Raw genomic sequence first — 5,815 nt, 5'->3', positions numbered from 1 at the left:
CTTGTGGGCTTGGGCAGCATTGGGTTGGGATGTTTTCGTGATGCACATTTTCTTTACATAAAACTCTCTCTTATACATGAGTCGCTGTGGATTTGTTTCTCCAAAGCCCAGACTAATACAAGGGGGGAAGAGTACTAGAACTGATCTCGATTGCTTAATTCATTTTAAAAGTGATTTAACCTTTGTAATGCTCTAAGATAGATGTGGTGGTGATTGTACAATTCTCCTTGATATAATTGAACAACTGAACTATTCAATGTATGATATATAAATTACGTGCCAATAAAACTTTTGAGGCAAAAAGAAATTACAGCCCTAAAACCTCAAACCGGGCAATTCTGCTCTGTTCTTTAGGGGGTCAGACTGGGCTCAGCGACTGTGTGTTTGATTTTGATTCTGTTGGTATGGATGAGATATTGAGTGGTGCATGAAACATCCAAAGAAGATGGAAAGAATACACAGAGTCCCTGTAGCTCTTGCCTGGGTGGTATCTCTGAGGGTTTCTACTTTGGGTTGTATACCTCTTGCCATTGGGTCTCTTCTGGACCCAGCGATCCATAGAGCAGTGTGGAACTGCCCTGGAGGGTTTCCAAGGCTATGATCTTTAGGGATGCTGGTGGCTGTATCTTTATCCTGCTGAGAGGCTAATGCATCCCAACAATGCCCTTTTTGGTTAGCAGCCCACTGTTTTATCCACTGTGCCACCGGTGTACCTTTTAAGTGGTGTCCAAAACCAAACTCACTGTCATTACATCTATATGGACTCATAGCAGCCCTACACTACAGAGTAGAACGCCCCCTGTGGGTTTCTAAGGTTATAACTGTTTATAGGAGCAGAAAATCTTGTTTTCCTCATGCAAAGTGGCAGGTGGGTTTGAACTGCTGATTTTATACTTAGTAGTGCAGGACCTAATCGACTGTAGGGCTCCATTGGGCAGTTTAATGGAGCCCCCTTGGGCTCCACTGGGTTGTGTAATACATGGTAAGTATTGTGATTTCCTCACAATGTTAGACTTTGTAGTTTTGTTTTATTGGGGACTGTTACAGCTCTTATCACAATCCATACATATATCCATTGTGTCAAACACATCTGTACGTCTGTTGTCATCATCTTTGCCAAACCATTTTCTTTCTACTTGAGTCGCTGGCATCAGCTCTTCATTTCCACCTCCACCCACCTTCCCTCCCCCATGTTCCCTTGATAACTTATAAATTATACTTTGTTTGTTGTTTTCATGTCTTACACTGACCACTGTCTGATTTCACCCACTTTTCTGCTGTCCATCCCCCTGGGAGAGGGGCCATATGTCGATCATTGTGATCGATTCCCCCTGACATCCCGCCCCCTTACCCTCCTTGTGTTGCTGCTCCCCTTATTGGTCCTGAGGAGTTTACCTGCTCTGGATTCCCTGTATTTTGAGCTCTTATTTGTACCAGTGTACATGTTCTGGTCTAGACTGATTTATAAGACGGAATTGGGGTGATGGTAGTGGGGGGGATGGGGAGGAAGCATTAAAGAACTAGAGGAAGATTGTGTGTTTCGTTGATGCTATACTGCACCCTGACTGGCTCTTCTTTTCCTTGTGGCCCTACTGATGGGCTTTAGGTCTCCACTCAGCACACCCCCTCATTCACATAGATATGCTTTTTGTTTGTTTGTTTTGTTTTGAGTCTTTGATGCCTGATACCTGATCCCATCAACACCTCATGATCACACAGGCTGGTGTGCTTCTTCCATGTGGGCTTTGTTGCTTCTGAGCTAGATGGCCGCTTGTTTACCTTCAAGCCTTTAAGACCCCAGATGCTATATCTTTTGATAGCCGAGGACCATCAGCTTTCTTCACCACATCTGCTTATGCATGCATTTTGTCTTCAGTGATCGTGTCAGGGAAGGTGAACATCCCAGAGTGCTGTGTCAGTAGGACAAAGTGTTCTTATGTTGAGGGAGTACTTGAGTGGAGGCCCAATGTCCATTTGCTACCATAATACTTTATAAATAAATATATGTACATAGCTCTATTCCCCTTTTACTGTAAATAAATGCATTTACATATATACGTGCCTGCATTTAGACCTCTATAAATGTCCTATGCCTCCCAGTTCTTTCCTCTATTTCCTTTTACTTTCCTCCCATCCCACTATCATGTTTTGTCTTCATTTGGGTTTTGGTAATTCCTCTCGGCTACATTGCCCTTGATCAAGCCCCCCCACCCCCAAGCTCCTTGTGCCCTCCTCGCCATCAATTTTAGATCACTTATTCTTCCCTTGTCCCTGGGTTTGTTGGCACCCCCCCCCCCTTTCTTCCCATCTCCTTTTCTCCTGTGTCCCTCAGGAACCATAGGCCCCATGGTTGTCTCCTCTGGATTGTTCATCCCACCTATCTTGTCCAGATAGACATGCATAGACAGTAATATGTGCAAAAACAAAGCCAAGCAAAACATAACAAAAAAAGAAGACAATAAAAAATCAATAACAGCTAATATAACAAAACAAAATAATAAAGAAAAACCAACAGCAAAAACTGAAAAGCCTTTAAACAGTTCAAGTTCTGTCGTCGACCTTTATGAGTGTTTTCCTGTCGAGTCCACTGGGGTGCCACGCCCTGGCCCCACAGTCCACCTTTGGCATTCCTTGAGGACATCATTGATTTGCTCCCCTTGCTGCTCCGCTGTACACCCTAGAGTTTCACCTTGGTGCGGTGGGATCGGATCGGGCACATCTCCCACACCGTGTCCCCAGTGCTGTCCGCTTAGCGCTATGTATCGTCAAGGTATGTCGTCGTGTCTCATGATGGGGCCGGCCCCATGATCCTCTCTGTGTCTTGGCTTCTCTGAGCCGGAATATTGTCCTCAGGGCATAGCGGGCCAGAGTGTGTTGTAGTTTTAAAAGGTTTGTGGCATCCACTTTTGTTAGAGATCAGCAGACATTTTCTGTTAAGGGCCAGATAACAAATTTTTGAGGCTTTTGGGCTACAAGATCTCTGCTTCAAGTACTTCATGCTCTCATTGTTCTGTGAAGGTGCCCACAGCTGATGCATAAGCACAGGTGAATAGTTATATTCTAATCTCATTTATGGATACTGAAATTTGAATTTTATTTAATTTTTATGTACCACAAAGTATTATTCTTCTGGTGAAGCGATTTCTTTACAAAATGATTCATAGTTTCCAGCCCACACAAGAAAGGTGGCACTTGGATTTGGCTCACAGACAGCTATTGACTAACCCCTTGGTCATTCTGCTAATTTGTGATAACATTGCCTGGTTTGGGCGTTTCAAGATGTCCTTGATTGATGAATAAAAACAAACATGAGTACCGCCCCTATCTATAGCTATGCAGAAGAAATCTGCCACTGCATCCTACCCCTCGGTACCATTAAAGGAGAGAGAAAGAATGATTTCTTGAATATGCTAAACAATCAAATCTGGATTAACAGTCTCAAAAGCACAGTGATCAGCAATAAACATCAACTCCGCTATTCTAAAATTTTACCTCTATGTCGTTATTATTCAAGGTAAAAATGCAGCACAATACAGAATCAATACATATTTTTTAAGTTTAAAAACTCCCAAAGGAGTCTAATCAGATACATTTCTCTTTAAGTAATTTTACTGTGTAGAACAGTAGAATTTTCCAGTTTTGCCAATAATAAATGTTGAAATCAAGTCTCAGAAGTGCATTCTAGATTTTCTGTTTTTATGTTATGTCCCTTGGTACATTTTAATATTTGGCATTATTATTTTAGCTTTAAGTTCTACAGAGAATAAAGCCACAAAGAAAGATAAGTGATAGTTGTTGGTTATATTATTTAGTGACATATCAGACAAGTTTCAAAACTATTATGAAGTGATAAAAGATTATATGTATTTTTTAATAAAGTGACAATGATGCTTAATTTTATTGTGGCCTGGTTGAGCTTTGGTGCCTAATTCTTTGATCAAACATTGGTCTGGATGTTGCTGTGAAGGCATTTTGTAGATGTCATTAACATCTACAGCTCGTGGGCTCTAAGCAAAGGGATTACCATCTGTAATGTGGCAAGTCTCATCTGATCAAGTGAGAGTCTCTAAAGCAAATATTGAGAACAGTTTTCAGAAAGCAAAAGGAAATCTGCTTACGAGCTATAACGTAAAAATCTTGTACGGGTTTCCAGTCTGCTGGCCTGTCCCACAAATTTCAGAGTCAGACAACTTCAATTTTTCCCTGGGTTTCTAGCCTGCTGACCTGCTGTATGTATTTTGGGTTTGCCAACCCACAAAATTTCATCCAGATGTGCCTCTGGACCAACTCTCTGACTGGTCTTCTAGAAGAGACGTGGGGGCGTGAGACAGAGAGAGACTCACTCAAGGCCTCTTCTCTCCATATCTTGGGGGTCTGCCTTCCTGTGAGAGGGGCACAGGTTTCTATGTGGCTATCACTTTGCAGTACTCTAATGCAGTGAAGTGGTACCCAAGTCTATTTCCTGGATAGCACCAGCTGAAAACACACCTAACCCTAACCCTAAGGCCTAGTGAATCCTCTCTGATCACAGACCAGGGACGTGCATACCTTTGCCATCATGCAGATTGCATTGAAAGTGCAGGGGAAATCCACTTTAAAAAAAAGAAAGAAAGAAACAGCTTTAGCATGGGCCAAGAGGGCTATTGAGTGATGTTATATTTTGACCTTTTTCTGCCATAATCAACTTTGCAACACTCTCTGTCTGGTAACAAGGCTATTCACATTCCTCAACTCTGATCAGACAGGATTCCCTGAAGCTTCATCTTTGTGTGGACCCTGAACATGGATTTTCCACGGTCATTCATAGCCTACTATAAACCAGGTGTTCATAATTTAAGCTCAGATACCATTGCCTCCTTTAGATTTGGATTATATTATTTACAATCCTTGGATCACACAGGCTGGTGTGCTCCTTCTATGTTGACTTAGTTGACACCTGACTTAGATGGCTGCTTGTTTGAAAACAAGACTCAGACACTCTCTGATAGCCAGGCCCCAGCTAGTTTCTTCACTGCACTTTGTGGCAGCACCTGTATGTTCAGTGATCTTTTCATGATGGTGAGCATCAAGCAGTGCCATGTCATAAGAACTAATTGCTCTTCGATCAGGGCTAGAATTAAGTGCAAATCTAAAATCCACTAGTGTCTATGGTTAATTTATGTCTCTGGGTCACCTTAGAGACATCATTGTCATTTTATATTAGCATCAATCGATATTATCAATCATCACTCCCACTGCCATCAAGTCAATGCTGACTCATACCAACCCGATAGTCTCCAAACCTGCAAATGTTCACTGACATAGAAAGTCTCATCTTTCCCCTGTGGAGCTGGCTAGTGGTTTCGAACTGCGGACCTGGAGGTTAGCAGCCCAATGTGTAACCACTAGGCATTGATCATGTCATTAGTTCAGCCAATGGTACAGAATTTAAAATACTGTAGCGAAAAGGAAGTTTTCTGAGTATAGGGCAGCTATGAATCACAATACATGAATTGTTCCAATTCAGAACCCCAGCTTTTGGCAGGAGAAAGAGGAGGCTTTCTGCTCCAGTAACGTTACAGTTTTGAAAACTCACAGGGGAAGTTCTGCTCTTTCCTGCAGGGTTGCTATGAGTTGACATCAACTCGATGGTGGCGAGTTGCATCTGAGTCTTGTTAGGGTGTCTTCAAACCGACAAAGTTTCCATCACAGCAGTGGTTTCTGTGGGAATCTAGTGGACCAATTAAATTCCAAATAGAGAGTGTAGCTCAAAAGGTGATAATGACTTTTTTAGGGTTTTTTAGGATTTGTTAAGGAGTAATCCTGAGCGATTTTC

The sequence above is a fragment of the Echinops telfairi genome, unplaced genomic scaffold (assembly GCF_000313985.2).
Source record: "Echinops telfairi isolate 266 unplaced genomic scaffold, ASM31398v2 ScPeMD7_6;HRSCAF=24_1, whole genome shotgun sequence".
Taxonomy (NCBI): Eukaryota; Metazoa; Chordata; class Mammalia; order Afrosoricida; family Tenrecidae; genus Echinops; species Echinops telfairi.
The sequence above is the reverse complement of the archived record's forward strand: the minus strand, read 5'-3'. Positions refer to the sequence as shown.